Source organism: Pseudophryne corroboree, chromosome 3 (genome assembly GCF_028390025.1).
Source record: "Pseudophryne corroboree isolate aPseCor3 chromosome 3, aPseCor3.hap2, whole genome shotgun sequence".
NCBI classification, from domain to species: domain Eukaryota; kingdom Metazoa; phylum Chordata; class Amphibia; order Anura; family Myobatrachidae; genus Pseudophryne; species Pseudophryne corroboree.
In genome coordinates, this window is record NC_086446.1 from 115,344,939 (window position 1) to 115,359,568 (window position 14,630).

Below are 14,630 nucleotides of genomic sequence, written 5' to 3' on the forward strand. Positions count from 1 at the left end.
CCAACACTGCTTAGCTTCCAAGATCAGATGAGATTGGGCGTATCCAGTGTGGTGTGGCTGTAGATGAGCTTTGTGGTTTCTGTTTGTACTTTTCTACTTCTAACTACTGGTTCATAAATGAATACATTTGAAAATTGAATGCATCAACAGAACGGTGTTGGCAGTATAAAAATATCTACAGCACCTTGTATTCCCAGGTGGTCTCCCATCCAAGTACTAACCAGACCCAACACTGCTTAGCTTCCAAGATCAGATGAGATTGGGCATATCCAGTGTGGTGTGGCTGTAGATGACCTATATGGTTTCTGTTAGTACTTTTCTACTTCTAACTACTGGTTCATAAATGAATATGTTTGAAAATGGAATGCATCAACAGAACGGTGTACGTAGTATAAAAATATCTACAGCACCTTGTATTCCCAGGTGGTCTCCCATCCAAGTACTAACCAGGCCCAACACTGCTTAGCTTCCAAGATCAGATGAGATTGGGCGTATCCAGTGTGGTGTGGATGTAGAAGAGCTTTATGGTTTCTGTTAGTACTTTTCTACTTCTAACTACTGGTTCATAAATGAATACGTTTGAAAATGGAATGCATCAACAGAACGGTGTAAGTAGTATAAAAATATCTACAGCACCTTGTATTCCCAGGTGGTCTCCCATCCAAATACTAACCAGGCCCAACACTGCTTAGCTTCCAAGATCAGATGAGATTGGGCGTATCCAGTGTGGTGTGGCTGTAGATGAGCTTTGCAGTTTCTGTTAGAACTTTTCTACTTCTAACTACTGGTTCATAAATGAATACATTTGAAAATGGAATGCATCAACAGAACGGTGTTGGCAGTATAAAAATATCTACAGCACCTTGTATTCCCAGGTGGTCTCCCATCCAAGTACTAACCAGGCCCAACACTGCTTAGCTTCCAAGATCAGATGAGATTGGGCGTATCCAGTGTGGTGTGGCTGTAGATGAGCTTTGTGGTTTCTGTTAGAACTTTTCTACTTCTAACTACTGGTTCATAAATGAATAGGTTTGAAAATGGAATGCATCAACAGAACGTTGTTGGCAGTATAAAAATATCTACAGCACCTTGTATTCCCAGGTGGTCTCCCATGCAAGTACTAACCAGGCCCAACACTGCTTAGCTTCCAAGATCAGATGAGATTGGGCGTATCCAGTGTGGTGTTGCTGTAGATGAACTTTCTGGTTTCTGTTAGAACTTTTCTACCTCTAACTACTGGTTCATAAATGAATAAGTTTTAAAATGGAATGCATCAACAGAACGGTGTTGGCAGTATAAAATTATCTACAGCACCTAGTATTCCCAGGTGGTCTCCCATCCAAGTACTAACCAGGCCCAACACTGCTTAGCTTCCAAGATCAGATGAGATTGGGCGTATCCAGTGTGGTGTGGCTGTAGATGAGCTTTGTGGTTTCTGTTAGAACTTTTCTACTTCTAACTACTGGTTCATAAATGAATAGGTTTGAAAATGGAATGCATCAACAGAACGTTGTTGGCAGTATAAAAATATCTACAGCACCTTGTATTCCCAGGTGGTCTCCCATCCAAGTACTAACCAGGCCCAACACTGCTTAGCTTCCAATATCAGATGAGATTGGGCATTTCCAGTGTGGTGTGGCTATAGAAGAGCTTTATGGTTTCTGTTAGTACTTTTCTACTTCTAACTACTGGTTCATAAATGAATAAGTTTGAAAATGGAATGCATCAACAGAACGGTGTTGGTAGTATAAAAATATCTACAGCACCTTGTATTCCCAGGTGGTCTCCCATCCAAGTACTAACCAGGCCCAACACTGCTTAGCTTCCAAGATCAGATGAGATTGGGCGTATCCAGTGTGGTGTGGCTGGAGATGAGCTTTGTGGTTTCTGTTTGTACTTTTCTACTTCTAACTACTGGTTCATAAATGAATACATTTGAAAATTGAATGCATCAACAGAACGGTGTTGGCAGTATAAAAATATCTACAGCACCTTGTATTCCCAGGTGGTCTCCCATCCAAGTACTAACCAGACCCAACACTGCTTAGCTTCCAAGATCAGATGAGATTGGGCATATCCAGTGTGGTGTGGCTGTAGATGACCTATATGGTTTCTGTTAGTACTTTTCTACTTCTAACTACTGGTTCATAAATGAATATGTTTGAAAATGGAATGCATTAACAGAACGGTGTACGTAGTATAAAAATATCTACAGCACCTTGTATTCCCAGGTGGTCTCCCATCCAAGTACTAACCAGGCCCAACACTGCTTAGCTTCCAAGATCAGATGAGATTGGGCGTATCCAGTGTGGTGTGGCTGTAGATGAGCTTTGCAGTTTCTGTTAGAACTTTTCTACTTCTAACTACTGGTTCATAAATGAATACATTTGAAAATGGAATGCATCAACAGAACGGTGTTGGCAGTATAAAAATATCTACAGCACCTTGTATTCCCAGGTGGTCTCCCATCCAAGTACTAACCAGGCCCAACACTGCTTAGCTTCCAAGATCAGATGAGATTGGGCGTATCCAGTGTGGTGTGGCTGTAGATGAGCTTTGTGGTTTCTGTTAGAACTTTTCTACTTCTAACTACTGGTTCATAAATGAATAGGTTTGAAAATGGAATGCATCAACAGAACGTTGTTGGCAGTATAAAAATATCTACAGCACCTTGTATTCCCAGGTGGTCTCCCATGCAAGTACTAACCAGGCCCAACACTGCTTAGCTTCCAAGATCAGATGAGATTGGGCGTATCCAGTGTGGTGTTGCTGTAGATGAACTTTCTGGTTTCTGTTAGAACTTTTCTACCTCTAACTACTGGTTCTTAAATGAATAAGTTTTAAAATGGAATGCATCAACAGAACGGTGTTGGCAGTATAAAATTATCTACAGCACCTAGTATTCCCAGGTGGTCTCCCATCCAAGTACTAACCAGGCCCAACACTGCTTAGCTTCCAAGATCAGATGAGATTGGGCGTATCCAGTGTGGTGTGGCTGTAGAAGAGCTTTATGGTTTCTGTTAGTACTATTCTACTTCTAACTACTGGTTCATAAATGAATAAGTTTGAAAATGGAATGCATCAACAGAACGGTGTTGGTAGTATAAAAATTTCTACAGCACCTTGTATTCCCAGGTGGTCTCCCATCCAAGTACTAACCAGGCCCAACACTGCTTAGCTTCCTAGATCAGATGAGATTGGGCGTATCCAGTGTTGTGTGGCTGTAGATGAGCTTTGTGGTTTCTGTTAGAACTTTTCTACTTCTAACTACTGGTTCATAAATGAATAGGTTTGAAAATGGAATGCATCAACAGAACGGTGTTGGCAGTATAAAAATATCTACAGCACCTACGTATTCCCAGGTGGTCTCCCATCCAAGTACTAACCAGACCCAACACTGCTTAGCTTCCAAGATCAGATGAGATTGGGCATATCCAGTGTGGTGTGGCTGTAGAAGAGCTTTATGGTTTCTGTTAGTACTTTTCTACTTCTAACTACTGGTTCATAAATGAATACGTTTAAAAATGGAATGCATCAACAGAACGGTGTTGGTAGTACAAAAATATCTACAGCACCTTGTATTCCCAGGTGGTCTCCCATCCAAGTACTAACCAGGCCCAACACTGCTTAGCTTCCAAGATCAGATGAGATTGGGCATATCCAGTGTGGTGTGGCTATAGAAGAGCTTTATGGTTTCTGTTAGTACTTTTCTACTTCTAACTACAGGTTCATAAATGAATAAGTTTGAAAATGGAATGCATCAACAGAACGGTGTTGGTAGTATAAAAATATCTACAGCACCTTGTATTCCCAGGTGGTCTCCCATCCAAGTACTAACCAGGCCCAACACTGCTTAGCTTCCAAGATCAGATGAGATTGGGCGTATCCAGTGTGGTGTGGCTGTAGATAAGCTTTGTGGTTTCTGTTAGAACTTTTCTACTTCTAACTACTGGTTCATACATGAATACGTTTGAAAATGGAATGCATCAACAGAACGGTGTACGTAGTATAAAAATATCTACAGCACCTTGTTTTCCCAGGTGGTCTCCCATCCAAGTACTAATCAGGCCCAACACTGCTTAGCTTCCTAGATCAGATGAGATTGGGCGTATCCAGTGTGGTGTGGCTGTAGATAAGCTTTGTGGTTTCTGTTAGAACTTTTCTACTTCTAACTACTGGTTCATACATGAATACGTTTGAAAATGGAATGCATCAACAGAACGGTGTTGGCAGTATAAAAATATATACAGCACCTATGTATTCCCAGGTGGTCTCCCATCCAAGTACTGACCAGGACCAACACTGCTTAGCTTTCAAGATCAGATGAGATTGGGCATATCTAGTGTGGTGTAGCTGAAGAAGAGCTTTATGGTTTCTGTTAGTACTTTTCTACTTCTAACTACTGGTTCATAAATGAATACGTTTGAAAATGGAATGCATCAACAGAACGGTGTTGGTAGTATAAAAATATCTACAGCACCTTGTATTCCCAGGTGGTCTCCCATCCAAGTACTAACCAGGCCCAACACTGCTTAGCTTCCAAGATCAGATGAGATTGGGCGTATCCAGTGTGGTGTGGCTGTAGATGAGCTTTGTGGTTTCTGTTTGAACTTTTCTACTTCTAACTACTGGTTCATAAATGAATACATTTGAAAATTGAATACATCAACAGAACGGTGTTGGCAGTATAAAAATATCTACAGCACCTTGTATTCCCAGGTGGTCTCCCATCCAAGTACTAACCAGACCCAACACTGCTTAGCTTCCAAGATCAGATGAGATTGGGCGTATCCAGTGTGGTGTGGCTGTAGATGAGCTTTATGGTTTCTGTTAGAACTTTTCTACTTCTAACTACTGGTTCATAAATGAATACGTTTGAAAATGGAATGCATCAACAGAACGGTGTACGTAGTATAAAAATATCTACAGCACCTTGTTTTCCCAGGTGGTCTCCCATCCAAGTACTAATCAGGCCCAACACTGCTTAGCTTCCTAGATCAGATGAGATTGGGCGTATCCAGTGTGGTGTGGCTGTAGATAAGCTTTGTGGTTTCTGTTAGAACTTTTCTACTTCTAACTACTGGTTCATAAATGAATACGTTTGAAAATGGAATGCATCAACAGAACGGTGTTGGCAGTATAAAAATATCTACAGCACCTATGTATTCCCAGGTGGTCTCCCATCCAAGTACTGACCAGGACCAACACTGATTGGCTTTCAAGATCAGATGAGATTGGGCATATCCAGTGTGGTGTGGCTGTAGAAGAGCTTTATGGTTTCTGTTAGTACTTTTCTACTTCTAACTACTGGTTCATAAATGAATACGTTTGAAAATGGAATGCATCAACAGAACGGTGTTGATAGTATAAAAATATCTACAGCACCTTGTATTCCCAGGTGGTATCCCATCCAAGTACTAACCAGGCCCAACACTGCTTAGCTTCCAAGATCAGATGAGATTGGGCGTATCCAGTGTGGTGTTGCTGTAGATGAACTTTCTGGTTTCTGTTAGAACTTTTCTACTTCTAGCTACTGGTTCATAAATGAATACATTTTAAAATGGAATGCATCAACAGAACGGTGTTGGCAGTATAAAATTATCTACAGCACCTTGTATTCCCAGGTGGTCTCCCATCCAAGTACTAACCAGGACCAACACTGCTTAGCTTCTAAGATCAGATGAGATTGGGCATATCCAGTGTGGTGTGGCTGTAGATGAGCTTTGTGGTTTCTGTTTGTACTTTTCTACTTCTAACTACTGGTTCATAAATGAATACATTTGAAAATTGAATGCATCAACAGAACGGTGTTGGCAGTATAAAAATATCTACAGCACCTTGTATTCCCAGGTGGTCTCCCATCCAAGTACTAACCAGACCCAACACTGCTTAGCTTCCAAGATCAGATGAGATTGGGCATATCCAGTGTGGTGTGGCTGTAGATGACCTATATGGTTTCTGTTAGTACTTTTCTACTTCTAACTACTGGTTCATAAATGAATATGTTTGAAAATGGAATGCATCAACAGAACGGTGTACGTAGTATAAAAATATCTACAGCACCTTGTATTCCCAGGTGGTCTCCCATCCAAATACTAACCAGGCCCAACACTGCTTAGCTTCCAAGATCAGATGAGATTGGGCGTATCCAGTGTGGTGTGGATGTAGAAGAGCTTTATGGTTTCTGTTAGTACTTTTCTACTTCTAACTACTGGTTCATAAATGAATACGTTTGAAAATGGAATGCATCAACAGAACGGTGTAAGTAGTATAAAAATATCTACAGCACCTTGTATTCCCAGGTGGTCTCCCATCCAAATACTAACCAGGCCCAACACTGCTTAGCTTCCAAGATCAGATGAGATTGGGCGTATCCAGTGTGGTGTGGCTGTAGATGAGCTTTGCAGTTTCTGTTAGAACTTTTCTACTTCTAACTACTGGTTCATAAATGAATACATTTGAAAATGGAATGCATCAACAGAACGGTGTTGGCAGTATAAAAATATCTACAGCACCTTGTATTCCCAGGTGGTCTCCCATCCAAGTACTAACCAGGCCCAACACTGCTTAGCTTCCAAGATCAGATGAGATTGGGCGTATCCAGTGTGGTGTGGCTGTAGATGAGCTTTGTGGTTTCTGTTAGAACTTTTCTACTTCTAACTACTGGTTCATAAATGAATAGGTTTGAAAATGGAATGCATCAACAGAACGTTGTTGGCAGTATAAAAATATCTACAGCACCTTGTATTCCCAGGTGGTCTCCCATGCAAGTACTAACCAGGCCCAACATTGCTTAGCTTCCAAGATCAGATGAGATTGGGCGTATCCAGTGTGGTGTTGCTGTAGATGAACTTTATGGTTTCTGTTAGAACTTTTCTACCTCTAACTACTGGTTCATAAATGAATAAGTTTTAAAATGGAATGCATCAACAGAACGGTGTTGGCAGTATAAAATTATCTACAGCACCTAGTATTCCCAGGTGGTCTCCCATCCAAGTACTAACCAGGCCCAACACTGCTTAGCTTCCAAGATCAGATGAGATTGGGCGTATCCAGTGTGGTGTGGCTGTAGATGAGCTTTGTGGTTTCTGTTAGAACTTTTCTACTTCTAACTACTGGTTCATAAATGAATAGGTTTGAAAATGGAATGCATCAACAGAACGTTGTTGGCAGTATAAAAATATCTACAGCACCTTGTATTCCCAGGTGGTCTCCCATCCAAGTACTAACCAGGCCCAACACTGCTTAGCTTCCAATATCAGATGAGATTGGGCATTTCCAGTGTGGTGTGGCTATAGAAGAGCTTTATGGTTTCTGTTAGTACTTTTCTACTTCTAACTACTGGTTCATAAATGAATAAGTTTGAAAATGGAATGCATCAACAGAACGGTGTTGGTAGTATAAAAATATCTACAGCACCTTGTATTCCCAGGTGGTCTCCCATCCAAGTACTAACCAGGCCCAACACTGCTTAGCTTCCAAGATCAGATGAGATTGGGCGTATCCAGTGTGGTGTGGCTGGAGATGAGCTTTGTGGTTTCTGTTTGTACTTTTCTACTTCTAACTACTGGTTCATAAATGAATACATTTGAAAATTGAATGCATCAACAGAACGGTGTTGGCAGTATAAAAATATCTACAGCACCTTGTATTCCCAGGTGGTCTCCCATCCAAGTACTAAACAGACCCAACACTGCTTAGCTTCCAAGATCAGATGAGATTGGGCATATCCAGTGTGGTGTGGCTGTAGATGACCTATATGGTTTCTGTTAGTACTTTTCTACTTCTAACTACTGGTTCATAAATGAATATGTTTGAAAATGGAATGCATTAACAGAACGGTGTACGTAGTATAAAAATATCTACAGCACCTTGTATTCCCAGGTGGTCTCCCATCCAAGTACTAACCAGGCCCAACACTGCTTAGCTTCCAAGATCAGATGAGATTGGGCGTATCCAGTGTGGTGTGGCTGTAGATGAGCTTTGCAGTTTCTGTTAGAACTTTTCTACTTCTAACTACTGGTTCATAAATGAATACATTTGAAAATGGAATGCATCAACAGAACGGTGTTGGCAGTATAAAAATATCTACAGCACCTTGTATTCCCAGGTGGTCTCCCATCCAAGTACTAACCAGGCCCAACACTGCTTAGCTTCCAAGATCAGATGAGATTGGGCGTATCCAGTGTGGTGTGGCTGTAGATGAGCTTTGTGGTTTCTGTTAGAACTTTTCTACTTCTAACTACTGGTTCATAAATGAATAGGTTTGAAAATGGAATGCATCAACAGAACGTTGTTGGCAGTATAAAAATATCTACAGCACCTTGTATTCCCAGGTGGTCTCCCATGCAAGTACTAACCAGGCCCAACACTGCTTAGCTTCCAAGATCAGATGAGATTGGGCGTATCCAGGGTGGTGTTGCTGTAGATGAACTTTCTGGTTTCTGTTAGAACTTTTCTACCTCTAACTACTGGTTCTTAAATGAATAAGTTTTAAAATGGAATGCATCAACAGAACGGTGTTGGCAGTATAAAATTATCTACAGCACCTAGTATTCCCAGGTGGTCTCCCATCCAAGTACTAACCAGGCCCAACACTGCTTAGCTTCCAAGATCAGATGAGATTGGGCGTATCCAGTGTGGTGTGGCTGTAGAAGAGCTTTATGGTTTCTGTTAGTACTATTCTACTTCTAACTACTGGTTCATAAATGAATAAGTTTGAAAATGGAATGCATCAACAGAACGGTGTTGGTAGTATAAAAATTTCTACAGCACCTTGTATTCCCAGGTGGTCTCCCATCCAAGTACTAACCAGGCCCAACACTGCTTAGCTTCCTAGATCAGATGAGATTGGGCGTATCCAGTGTTGTGTGGCTGTAGATGAGCTTTGTGGTTTCTGTTAGAACTTTTCTACTTCTAACTACTGGTTCATAAATGAATAGGTTTGAAAATGGAATGCATCAACAGAACGGTGTTGGCAGTATAAAAATATCTACAGCACCTACGTATTCCCAGGTGGTCTCCCATCCAAGTACTAACCAGACCCAACACTGCTTAGCTTCCAAGATCAGATGAGATTGGGCATATCCAGTGTGGTGTGGCTGTAGAAGAGCTTTACGGTTTCTGTTAGTACTTTTCTACTTCTAACTACTGGTTCATAAATGAATACGTTTAAAAATGGAATGCATCAACAGAACGGTGTTGGTAGTACAAAAATATCTACAGCACCTTGTATTCCCAGGTGGTCTCCCATCCAAGTACTAACCAGGCCCAACACTACTTAGCTTCCAAGATCAGATGAGATTGGGCATATCCAGTGTGGTGTGGCTATAGAAGAGCTTTATGGTTTCTGTTAGTACTTTTCTACTTCTAACTACAGGTTCATAAATGAATAAGTTTGAAAATGGAATGCATCAACAGAACGGTGTTGGTAGTATAAAAATATCTACAGCACCTTGTATTCCCAGGTGGTCTCCCATCCAAGTACTAACCAGGCCCAACACTGCTTAGCTTCCAAGATCAGATGAGATTGGGCGTATCCAGTGTGGTGTGGCTGTAGATAAGCTTTGTGGTTTCTGTTAGAACTTTTCTACTTCTAACTACTGGTTCATACATGAATACGTTTGAAAATGGAATGCATCAACAGAACGGTGTACGTAGTATAAAAATATCTACAGCACCTTGTTTTCCCAGGTGGTCTCCCATCCAAGTACTAATCAGGCCCAACACTGCTTAGCTTCCTAGATCAGATGAGATTGGGCGTATCCAGTGTGGTGTGGCTGTAGATAAGCTTTGTGGTTTCTGTTAGAACTTTTCTACTTCTAACTACTGGTTCATACATGAATACGTTTGAAAATGGAATGCATCAACAGAACGGTGTTGGCAGTATAAAAATATATACAGCACCTATGTATTCCCAGGTGGTCTCCCATCCAAGTACTGACCAGGACCAACACTGCTTAGCTTTCAAGATCAGATGAGATTGGGCATATCTAGTGTGGTGTAGCTGAAGAAGAGCTTTATGGTTTCTGTTAGTACTTTTCTACTTCTAACTACTGGTTCATAAATGAATACGTTTGAAAATGGAATGCATCAACAGAACGGTGTTGGTAGTATAAAAATATCTACAGCACCTTGTATTCCCAGGTGGTCTCCCATCCAAGTACTAACCAGGCCCAACACTGCTTAGCTTCCAAGATCAGATGAGATTGGGCGTATCCAGTGTGGTGTGGCTGTAGATGAGCTTTGTGGTTTCTGTTTGAACTTTTCTACTTCTAACTACTGGTTCATAAATGAATACATTTGAAAATTGAATACATCAACAGAACGGTGTTGGCAGTATAAAAATATCTACAGCACCTTGTATTCCCAGGTGGTCTCCCATCCAAGTACTAACCAGACCCAACACTGCTTAGCTTCCAAGATCAGATGAGATTGGGCGTATCCAGTGTGGTGTGGCTGTAGATGAGCTTTATGGTTTCTGTTAGAACTTTTCTACTTCTAACTACTGGTTCATAAATGAATACGTTTGAAAATGGAATGCATCAACAGAACGGTGTACGTAGTATAAAAATATCTACAGCACCTTGTTTTCCCAGGTGGTCTCCCATCCAAGTACTAATCAGGCCCAACACTGCTTAGCTTCCTAGATCAGATGAGATTGGGCGTATCCAGTGTGGTGTGGCTGTAGATAAGCTTTGTGGTTTCTGTTAGAACTTTTCTACTTCTAACTACTGGTTCATAAATGAATACGTTTGAAAATGGAATGCATCAACAGAACGGTGTTGGCAGTATAAAAATATCTACAGCACCTATGTATTCCCAGGTGGTCTCCCATCCAAGTACTGACCAGGACCAACACTGATTGGCTTTCAAGATCAGATGAGATTGGGCATATCCAGTGTGGTGTGGCTGTAGAAGAGCTTTATGGTTTCTGTTAGTACTTTTCTACTTCTAACTACTGGTTCATAAATGAATACGTTTGAAAATGGAATGCATCAACAGAACGGTGTTGATAGTATAAAAATATCTACAGCACCTTGTATTCCCAGGTGGTATCCCATCCAAGTACTAACCAGGCCCAACACTGCTTAGCTTCCAAGATCAGATGAGATTGGGCGTATCCAGTGTGGTGTTGCTGTAGATGAACTTTCTGGTTTCTGTTAGAACTTTTCTACTTCTAGCTACTGGTTCATAAATGAATACATTTTAAAATGGAATGCATCAACAGAACGGTGTTGGCAGTATAAAATTATCTACAGCACCTTGTATTCCCAGGTGGTCTCCCATCCAAGTACTAACCAGGACCAACACTGCTTAGCTTCTAAGATCAGATGAGATTGGGCATATCCAGTGTGGTGTGGCTGTAGATGAGCTTTGTGGTTTCTGTTATAACTTTTCTACTTCTAACTACTGGTTCATAAATGAATACGTTTGAAAATGGAATGCATCAACAGAACGGTGTTGGCAGTATAAAAATATCTACAGCACCTTGTATTCCCAGGTGGTCTCCCATCCAAGTACTAACCAGGCCCAACACTGCTTAGCTTCCAAGATCAGATGAGATTGGGCGTATCCAGTGTGGTGTGGCTGTAGATGAGCTTTGCAGTTTCTGTTAGAACTTTTCTACTTCTAACTACTGGTTCATAAATGAATACATTTGAAAATGGAATGCATCAACAGAACAGTGTTGGCAGTATAAAAATATCTACAGCACCTTGTATTCCCAGGTGGTCTCCCATCCAATTACTAACCAGACCCAACACTGCTTAGCTTCCAAGATCAGATGAGATTGGGCGTATCCAGTGTGGTGTGGCTGTAGATGAGCTTTATGGTTTCTGTTAGAACTTTTCTACTTCTAACTACTGGTTCATAAATGAATACGTTTGAAAATGGAATGCATCAACAGAACGGTGTACGTAGTATAAAAATATCTACAGCACCTTGTTTTCCCAGGTGGTCTCCCATCCAAGTACTAATCAGGCCCAACACTGCTTAGCTTCCTAGATCAGATGAGATTGGGCGTATCCAGTATGGTGTGGCTGTAGATAAGCTTTGTGGTTTCTGTTAGAACTTTTCTACTTCTAACTACTGGTTCATAAATGAATACGTTTGAAAATGGAATGCATCAACAGAATGGTGTTGGCAGTATAAAAATATCTACAGCACCTATGTATTCCCAGGTGGTCTCCCATCCAAGTACTGACCAGGACCAACACTACTTAGCTTTCAAGATCAGATGAGATTGGGCATATCCAGTGTGGTGTGGCTGTAGAAGAGCTTTATGGTTTCTGTTAGTACTTTTCTACTTCTAACTACTGGTTCATAAATGAATACGTTTGAAAATGGAATGCATCAACAGAACGGTGTTGGCAGTATAAAAATATCTACAGCACCTTGTATACCCAGGTGGTCTCCCATCCAAGTACTAACCAGGCCCAACACTGCTTAGTTTCCAAGATCAGATGAGATTGGGCGTATCCAATGTGGTGTGGCTGTAGATGAACTTTGTGGTTTCTGTTAGAACTTTTCTACTTCTAACTACTGGTTCATAAATGAATACATTTGAAAATTGAATGCATCAATAGAACGGTGTTGGCAGTATAAAAATATCTACAGCACCTTGTATTCCCAGGTGGTCTCCCATCCAAGTACTAACCAGACCCAACACTGCTTAGCTTCCATGATCAGATGAGATTGGGCGTATCCAGTGTGGTGTGGCTGTAGATGAGCTTTATGGTTTCTGTTAGAACTTTTCTACTTCTAACTACTGGTTCATAAATGAATACGTTTGAAAATGGAATGCATCAACAGAACGGTGTACGTAGTATAAAAATATCTACAGCTCCTTGTTTTCCCAGGTGGTCTCCCATCCAAGTACTAATCAGGCCCAACACTGCTTAGCTTCCTAGATCAGATGAGATTGGGCGTATCCAGTATGGTGTGGCTGTAGATAAGCTTTGTGGTTTCTGTTAGAACTTTTCTACTTCTAACTACTGGTTCATAAATGAATACATTTTAAAATGGAATGCATCAACAGAACGGTGTTGGCAGTATAAAAATATCTACAGCACCTTGTATTCCCAGGTGGTCTCCCATCCAAGTACTAACCAGGCCCAACACTGCTTAGCTTCCAAGATCAGATGAGATTGGGCGTATCCAGTTTGGTGTTGCTGTAGATGAACTTTCTGGTTTCTGTTAGAACTTTTCTACTTCTAACTACTGGTTCATAAATGAATAAGTTTTAAAATGGAATGCATCAACAGAACGGTGTTGGCAGTATAAAATTATCTACAGCACCTAGTATTCCCAGGTAGTCTCCCATCCAAGTACTAACCAGGCCCAACACTGCTTAGCTTCCAAGATCAGATGAGATTCGGCGTATCCAGTGTGGTGTGGCTGTAGAAGAGCTTTATGGTTTCTGTTAGTACTTTTCTACTTCTAACTACTGGTTCATAAATGAATAAGTTTGAAAATGGAATGCATCAACAGAACGGTGTTGGTAGTATAAAAATTTCTACAGCACCTTTTATTCCCAGGTGGTCTCCCATCCAAGTACTAACCAGGCCCAACACTGCTTAGCTTACTAGATCAGATGAGATTGGGCATATCCAGTGTGGTGTGGCTATAGATGAGCTTTGTGGTTTCTGTTAGAACTTTTCTACTTCTAACTACTGGTTCATAAATGAATACGTTTGAAAATGGAATGCATCAACAGAACGGTGTTGGCAGTATAAAATTATCTACAGCACCTATGTATTCCCAGGTGGTCTCCCATCCAAGTACTAACCAGGCCCAACACTGCTTAGCTTCTAAGATCAGATGAGATTGGGCATATCCAGTGTGGTGTGGCTGTAGAAGAGCTTTATGGTTTCTGTTAGTACTTTTCTACTTCTAACTACTGGTTCATAAATGAATACGTTTGAAAATGGAATGCATCAACAGAACGGTGTACGTAGTATAAAAATATCTACAGCACCTTGTTTTCCCAGGTGGTCTCCCATCCAAGTACTAATCAGGCCCAACACTGCTTAGCTTCCTAGATCAGATGAGATTGGGCGTATCCAGTGTGGTGTGGCTGTAGATAAGCTTTGTGGTTTCTGTTAGAACTTTTCTACTTCTAACTACTGGTTCATAAATGAATACGTTTGAAAATGGAATGCATCAACAGAACGGTGTTGGCAGTATAAAAATATCTACAGCACCTATGTATTCCCAGGTGGTCTCCCATCCAAGTACTGACCAGGACCAACACTGATTGGCTTTCAAGATCAGATGAGATTGGGCATATCCAGTGTGGTGTGGCTGTAGAAGAGCTTTATGGTTTCTGTTAGTACTTTTCTACTTCTAACTACTGGTTCATAAATGAATACGTTTGAAAATGGAATGCATCAACAGAACGGTGTTGATAGTATAAAAATATCTACAGCACCTTGTATTCCCAGGTGGTATCCCATCCAAGTACTAACCAGGCCCAACACTGCTTAGCTTCCAAGATCAGATGAGATTGGGCGTATCCAGTGTGGTGTTGCTGTAGATGAACTTTCTGGTTTCTGTTAGAACTTTTCTACTTCTAGCTACTGGTTCATAAATGAATACATTTTAAAATGGAATGCATCAACAGAACGGTG

General features: G+C 41.0%; 46 non-coding genes and 19 pseudogenes across 46 annotated transcripts in view; all 65 read right to left on the reverse strand.

Moving 5' to 3' along the window:
• Nucleotides 1-65, reverse strand: part of LOC134894473 (5S ribosomal RNA) — a 119-nt gene extending 54 nt beyond the window's left edge. Inside the window, exon 1 of the ribosomal RNA XR_010171792.1 lies at nucleotides 1-65. This exon is cut by the window's left edge and continues 54 nt beyond it. This is a non-coding gene — a ribosomal RNA (5S ribosomal RNA).
• Nucleotides 66-172: 107 nt separating this feature from the next.
• Nucleotides 173-291, reverse strand: LOC135067018 (5S ribosomal RNA). The gene has a single exon (XR_010253248.1). It is a non-coding gene; the product is annotated as a 5S ribosomal RNA (ribosomal RNA).
• A 107-nt stretch (nucleotides 292-398) lies between these two features.
• Nucleotides 399-517, reverse strand: LOC135069571 (5S ribosomal RNA). Its single transcript, XR_010255750.1, has one exon. It is a non-coding gene; the product is annotated as a 5S ribosomal RNA (ribosomal RNA).
• A 107-nt stretch (nucleotides 518-624) lies between these two features.
• LOC135061900 (5S ribosomal RNA) lies at nucleotides 625-743 on the reverse strand. Its single transcript, XR_010248266.1, has one exon. It is a non-coding gene; the product is annotated as a 5S ribosomal RNA (ribosomal RNA).
• Nucleotides 744-850: 107 nt separating this feature from the next.
• On the reverse strand, nucleotides 851-969 carry LOC134894484 (5S ribosomal RNA). The gene has a single exon (XR_010171793.1). It is a non-coding gene; the product is annotated as a 5S ribosomal RNA (ribosomal RNA).
• A 107-nt stretch (nucleotides 970-1,076) lies between these two features.
• Nucleotides 1,077-1,195, reverse strand: LOC135066242 (5S ribosomal RNA). The gene has a single exon (XR_010252495.1). It is a non-coding gene; the product is annotated as a 5S ribosomal RNA (ribosomal RNA).
• A 107-nt stretch (nucleotides 1,196-1,302) lies between these two features.
• On the reverse strand, nucleotides 1,303-1,421 carry LOC134892842 (5S ribosomal RNA). Its single transcript, XR_010171611.1, has one exon. It is a non-coding gene; the product is annotated as a 5S ribosomal RNA (ribosomal RNA).
• Nucleotides 1,422-1,528: 107 nt separating this feature from the next.
• LOC134887277 (5S ribosomal RNA) lies at nucleotides 1,529-1,647 on the reverse strand (annotated as a pseudogene).
• A 107-nt stretch (nucleotides 1,648-1,754) lies between these two features.
• Nucleotides 1,755-1,873, reverse strand: LOC135066548 (5S ribosomal RNA). Its single transcript, XR_010252794.1, has one exon. It is a non-coding gene; the product is annotated as a 5S ribosomal RNA (ribosomal RNA).
• A 107-nt stretch (nucleotides 1,874-1,980) lies between these two features.
• LOC135067019 (5S ribosomal RNA) lies at nucleotides 1,981-2,099 on the reverse strand. The gene has a single exon (XR_010253249.1). It is a non-coding gene; the product is annotated as a 5S ribosomal RNA (ribosomal RNA).
• A 107-nt stretch (nucleotides 2,100-2,206) lies between these two features.
• Nucleotides 2,207-2,325, reverse strand: LOC134894497 (5S ribosomal RNA). The gene has a single exon (XR_010171794.1). It is a non-coding gene; the product is annotated as a 5S ribosomal RNA (ribosomal RNA).
• Nucleotides 2,326-2,432: 107 nt separating this feature from the next.
• On the reverse strand, nucleotides 2,433-2,551 carry LOC134894509 (5S ribosomal RNA). Its single transcript, XR_010171795.1, has one exon. It is a non-coding gene; the product is annotated as a 5S ribosomal RNA (ribosomal RNA).
• A 107-nt stretch (nucleotides 2,552-2,658) lies between these two features.
• On the reverse strand, nucleotides 2,659-2,777 carry LOC135066243 (5S ribosomal RNA). Its single transcript, XR_010252497.1, has one exon. It is a non-coding gene; the product is annotated as a 5S ribosomal RNA (ribosomal RNA).
• A 107-nt stretch (nucleotides 2,778-2,884) lies between these two features.
• LOC134901994 (5S ribosomal RNA) lies at nucleotides 2,885-3,003 on the reverse strand. The gene has a single exon (XR_010175468.1). It is a non-coding gene; the product is annotated as a 5S ribosomal RNA (ribosomal RNA).
• A 107-nt stretch (nucleotides 3,004-3,110) lies between these two features.
• On the reverse strand, nucleotides 3,111-3,229 carry LOC134891810 (5S ribosomal RNA; annotated as a pseudogene).
• Nucleotides 3,230-3,336: 107 nt separating this feature from the next.
• Nucleotides 3,337-3,456, reverse strand: LOC134889808 (5S ribosomal RNA; annotated as a pseudogene).
• Nucleotides 3,457-3,563: 107 nt separating this feature from the next.
• On the reverse strand, nucleotides 3,564-3,682 carry LOC135068150 (5S ribosomal RNA). Its single transcript, XR_010254356.1, has one exon. It is a non-coding gene; the product is annotated as a 5S ribosomal RNA (ribosomal RNA).
• A 107-nt stretch (nucleotides 3,683-3,789) lies between these two features.
• LOC134894520 (5S ribosomal RNA) lies at nucleotides 3,790-3,908 on the reverse strand. The gene has a single exon (XR_010171796.1). It is a non-coding gene; the product is annotated as a 5S ribosomal RNA (ribosomal RNA).
• A 107-nt stretch (nucleotides 3,909-4,015) lies between these two features.
• Nucleotides 4,016-4,134, reverse strand: LOC135067658 (5S ribosomal RNA). Its single transcript, XR_010253869.1, has one exon. It is a non-coding gene; the product is annotated as a 5S ribosomal RNA (ribosomal RNA).
• Nucleotides 4,135-4,241: 107 nt separating this feature from the next.
• LOC134897921 (5S ribosomal RNA) lies at nucleotides 4,242-4,361 on the reverse strand (annotated as a pseudogene).
• Nucleotides 4,362-4,468: 107 nt separating this feature from the next.
• On the reverse strand, nucleotides 4,469-4,587 carry LOC134894533 (5S ribosomal RNA). The gene has a single exon (XR_010171798.1). It is a non-coding gene; the product is annotated as a 5S ribosomal RNA (ribosomal RNA).
• Nucleotides 4,588-4,694: 107 nt separating this feature from the next.
• Nucleotides 4,695-4,813, reverse strand: LOC135062168 (5S ribosomal RNA). Its single transcript, XR_010248523.1, has one exon. It is a non-coding gene; the product is annotated as a 5S ribosomal RNA (ribosomal RNA).
• Nucleotides 4,814-4,920: 107 nt separating this feature from the next.
• LOC135067659 (5S ribosomal RNA) lies at nucleotides 4,921-5,039 on the reverse strand. Its single transcript, XR_010253870.1, has one exon. It is a non-coding gene; the product is annotated as a 5S ribosomal RNA (ribosomal RNA).
• Nucleotides 5,040-5,146: 107 nt separating this feature from the next.
• On the reverse strand, nucleotides 5,147-5,266 carry LOC134896298 (5S ribosomal RNA; annotated as a pseudogene).
• A 107-nt stretch (nucleotides 5,267-5,373) lies between these two features.
• On the reverse strand, nucleotides 5,374-5,492 carry LOC135064703 (5S ribosomal RNA). Its single transcript, XR_010251005.1, has one exon. It is a non-coding gene; the product is annotated as a 5S ribosomal RNA (ribosomal RNA).
• A 107-nt stretch (nucleotides 5,493-5,599) lies between these two features.
• Nucleotides 5,600-5,718, reverse strand: LOC134888629 (5S ribosomal RNA; annotated as a pseudogene).
• A 107-nt stretch (nucleotides 5,719-5,825) lies between these two features.
• Nucleotides 5,826-5,944, reverse strand: LOC135067020 (5S ribosomal RNA). The gene has a single exon (XR_010253250.1). It is a non-coding gene; the product is annotated as a 5S ribosomal RNA (ribosomal RNA).
• Nucleotides 5,945-6,051: 107 nt separating this feature from the next.
• On the reverse strand, nucleotides 6,052-6,170 carry LOC134888038 (5S ribosomal RNA; annotated as a pseudogene).
• A 107-nt stretch (nucleotides 6,171-6,277) lies between these two features.
• LOC135061901 (5S ribosomal RNA) lies at nucleotides 6,278-6,396 on the reverse strand. Its single transcript, XR_010248267.1, has one exon. It is a non-coding gene; the product is annotated as a 5S ribosomal RNA (ribosomal RNA).
• A 107-nt stretch (nucleotides 6,397-6,503) lies between these two features.
• On the reverse strand, nucleotides 6,504-6,622 carry LOC134894544 (5S ribosomal RNA). The gene has a single exon (XR_010171799.1). It is a non-coding gene; the product is annotated as a 5S ribosomal RNA (ribosomal RNA).
• A 107-nt stretch (nucleotides 6,623-6,729) lies between these two features.
• Nucleotides 6,730-6,848, reverse strand: LOC134886251 (5S ribosomal RNA). Its single transcript, XR_010170340.1, has one exon. It is a non-coding gene; the product is annotated as a 5S ribosomal RNA (ribosomal RNA).
• A 107-nt stretch (nucleotides 6,849-6,955) lies between these two features.
• Nucleotides 6,956-7,074, reverse strand: LOC134894001 (5S ribosomal RNA). The gene has a single exon (XR_010171738.1). It is a non-coding gene; the product is annotated as a 5S ribosomal RNA (ribosomal RNA).
• A 107-nt stretch (nucleotides 7,075-7,181) lies between these two features.
• On the reverse strand, nucleotides 7,182-7,300 carry LOC134887278 (5S ribosomal RNA; annotated as a pseudogene).
• A 107-nt stretch (nucleotides 7,301-7,407) lies between these two features.
• LOC135066549 (5S ribosomal RNA) lies at nucleotides 7,408-7,526 on the reverse strand. Its single transcript, XR_010252795.1, has one exon. It is a non-coding gene; the product is annotated as a 5S ribosomal RNA (ribosomal RNA).
• A 107-nt stretch (nucleotides 7,527-7,633) lies between these two features.
• On the reverse strand, nucleotides 7,634-7,752 carry LOC135068603 (5S ribosomal RNA). The gene has a single exon (XR_010254797.1). It is a non-coding gene; the product is annotated as a 5S ribosomal RNA (ribosomal RNA).
• Nucleotides 7,753-7,859: 107 nt separating this feature from the next.
• LOC134894555 (5S ribosomal RNA) lies at nucleotides 7,860-7,978 on the reverse strand. Its single transcript, XR_010171800.1, has one exon. It is a non-coding gene; the product is annotated as a 5S ribosomal RNA (ribosomal RNA).
• Nucleotides 7,979-8,085: 107 nt separating this feature from the next.
• Nucleotides 8,086-8,204, reverse strand: LOC134894566 (5S ribosomal RNA). Its single transcript, XR_010171801.1, has one exon. It is a non-coding gene; the product is annotated as a 5S ribosomal RNA (ribosomal RNA).
• A 107-nt stretch (nucleotides 8,205-8,311) lies between these two features.
• Nucleotides 8,312-8,430, reverse strand: LOC134885896 (5S ribosomal RNA). Its single transcript, XR_010169999.1, has one exon. It is a non-coding gene; the product is annotated as a 5S ribosomal RNA (ribosomal RNA).
• A 107-nt stretch (nucleotides 8,431-8,537) lies between these two features.
• On the reverse strand, nucleotides 8,538-8,656 carry LOC134902005 (5S ribosomal RNA). The gene has a single exon (XR_010175481.1). It is a non-coding gene; the product is annotated as a 5S ribosomal RNA (ribosomal RNA).
• Nucleotides 8,657-8,763: 107 nt separating this feature from the next.
• On the reverse strand, nucleotides 8,764-8,882 carry LOC134891811 (5S ribosomal RNA; annotated as a pseudogene).
• A 107-nt stretch (nucleotides 8,883-8,989) lies between these two features.
• On the reverse strand, nucleotides 8,990-9,109 carry LOC134889809 (5S ribosomal RNA; annotated as a pseudogene).
• Nucleotides 9,110-9,216: 107 nt separating this feature from the next.
• Nucleotides 9,217-9,335, reverse strand: LOC134886066 (5S ribosomal RNA). Its single transcript, XR_010170162.1, has one exon. It is a non-coding gene; the product is annotated as a 5S ribosomal RNA (ribosomal RNA).
• Nucleotides 9,336-9,442: 107 nt separating this feature from the next.
• On the reverse strand, nucleotides 9,443-9,561 carry LOC134894577 (5S ribosomal RNA). Its single transcript, XR_010171802.1, has one exon. It is a non-coding gene; the product is annotated as a 5S ribosomal RNA (ribosomal RNA).
• Nucleotides 9,562-9,668: 107 nt separating this feature from the next.
• LOC135067660 (5S ribosomal RNA) lies at nucleotides 9,669-9,787 on the reverse strand. Its single transcript, XR_010253871.1, has one exon. It is a non-coding gene; the product is annotated as a 5S ribosomal RNA (ribosomal RNA).
• A 107-nt stretch (nucleotides 9,788-9,894) lies between these two features.
• Nucleotides 9,895-10,014, reverse strand: LOC134897922 (5S ribosomal RNA; annotated as a pseudogene).
• A 107-nt stretch (nucleotides 10,015-10,121) lies between these two features.
• On the reverse strand, nucleotides 10,122-10,240 carry LOC134894590 (5S ribosomal RNA). The gene has a single exon (XR_010171804.1). It is a non-coding gene; the product is annotated as a 5S ribosomal RNA (ribosomal RNA).
• A 107-nt stretch (nucleotides 10,241-10,347) lies between these two features.
• LOC135062169 (5S ribosomal RNA) lies at nucleotides 10,348-10,466 on the reverse strand. Its single transcript, XR_010248524.1, has one exon. It is a non-coding gene; the product is annotated as a 5S ribosomal RNA (ribosomal RNA).
• Nucleotides 10,467-10,573: 107 nt separating this feature from the next.
• On the reverse strand, nucleotides 10,574-10,692 carry LOC135067661 (5S ribosomal RNA). Its single transcript, XR_010253872.1, has one exon. It is a non-coding gene; the product is annotated as a 5S ribosomal RNA (ribosomal RNA).
• A 107-nt stretch (nucleotides 10,693-10,799) lies between these two features.
• Nucleotides 10,800-10,919, reverse strand: LOC134896299 (5S ribosomal RNA; annotated as a pseudogene).
• Nucleotides 10,920-11,026: 107 nt separating this feature from the next.
• Nucleotides 11,027-11,145, reverse strand: LOC135064704 (5S ribosomal RNA). The gene has a single exon (XR_010251006.1). It is a non-coding gene; the product is annotated as a 5S ribosomal RNA (ribosomal RNA).
• A 107-nt stretch (nucleotides 11,146-11,252) lies between these two features.
• Nucleotides 11,253-11,371, reverse strand: LOC134888630 (5S ribosomal RNA; annotated as a pseudogene).
• Nucleotides 11,372-11,478: 107 nt separating this feature from the next.
• Nucleotides 11,479-11,597, reverse strand: LOC134894601 (5S ribosomal RNA). Its single transcript, XR_010171805.1, has one exon. It is a non-coding gene; the product is annotated as a 5S ribosomal RNA (ribosomal RNA).
• A 107-nt stretch (nucleotides 11,598-11,704) lies between these two features.
• Nucleotides 11,705-11,823, reverse strand: LOC134885449 (5S ribosomal RNA). Its single transcript, XR_010169563.1, has one exon. It is a non-coding gene; the product is annotated as a 5S ribosomal RNA (ribosomal RNA).
• A 107-nt stretch (nucleotides 11,824-11,930) lies between these two features.
• Nucleotides 11,931-12,049, reverse strand: LOC134884893 (5S ribosomal RNA). The gene has a single exon (XR_010169024.1). It is a non-coding gene; the product is annotated as a 5S ribosomal RNA (ribosomal RNA).
• Nucleotides 12,050-12,156: 107 nt separating this feature from the next.
• Nucleotides 12,157-12,276, reverse strand: LOC134895424 (5S ribosomal RNA; annotated as a pseudogene).
• A 107-nt stretch (nucleotides 12,277-12,383) lies between these two features.
• LOC134888704 (5S ribosomal RNA) lies at nucleotides 12,384-12,502 on the reverse strand (annotated as a pseudogene).
• A 107-nt stretch (nucleotides 12,503-12,609) lies between these two features.
• On the reverse strand, nucleotides 12,610-12,728 carry LOC134886649 (5S ribosomal RNA). The gene has a single exon (XR_010170729.1). It is a non-coding gene; the product is annotated as a 5S ribosomal RNA (ribosomal RNA).
• A 107-nt stretch (nucleotides 12,729-12,835) lies between these two features.
• LOC134889136 (5S ribosomal RNA) lies at nucleotides 12,836-12,954 on the reverse strand (annotated as a pseudogene).
• Nucleotides 12,955-13,061: 107 nt separating this feature from the next.
• On the reverse strand, nucleotides 13,062-13,180 carry LOC135069261 (5S ribosomal RNA). The gene has a single exon (XR_010255447.1). It is a non-coding gene; the product is annotated as a 5S ribosomal RNA (ribosomal RNA).
• Nucleotides 13,181-13,287: 107 nt separating this feature from the next.
• Nucleotides 13,288-13,406, reverse strand: LOC135070892 (5S ribosomal RNA). The gene has a single exon (XR_010257042.1). It is a non-coding gene; the product is annotated as a 5S ribosomal RNA (ribosomal RNA).
• Nucleotides 13,407-13,513: 107 nt separating this feature from the next.
• On the reverse strand, nucleotides 13,514-13,632 carry LOC134895256 (5S ribosomal RNA; annotated as a pseudogene).
• Nucleotides 13,633-13,739: 107 nt separating this feature from the next.
• On the reverse strand, nucleotides 13,740-13,859 carry LOC134891013 (5S ribosomal RNA; annotated as a pseudogene).
• A 107-nt stretch (nucleotides 13,860-13,966) lies between these two features.
• LOC135067662 (5S ribosomal RNA) lies at nucleotides 13,967-14,085 on the reverse strand. The gene has a single exon (XR_010253873.1). It is a non-coding gene; the product is annotated as a 5S ribosomal RNA (ribosomal RNA).
• A 107-nt stretch (nucleotides 14,086-14,192) lies between these two features.
• Nucleotides 14,193-14,312, reverse strand: LOC134896300 (5S ribosomal RNA; annotated as a pseudogene).
• A 107-nt stretch (nucleotides 14,313-14,419) lies between these two features.
• Nucleotides 14,420-14,538, reverse strand: LOC135064705 (5S ribosomal RNA). Its single transcript, XR_010251007.1, has one exon. It is a non-coding gene; the product is annotated as a 5S ribosomal RNA (ribosomal RNA).
• Between the last annotated feature and the right edge of the window lie 92 nt (nucleotides 14,539-14,630).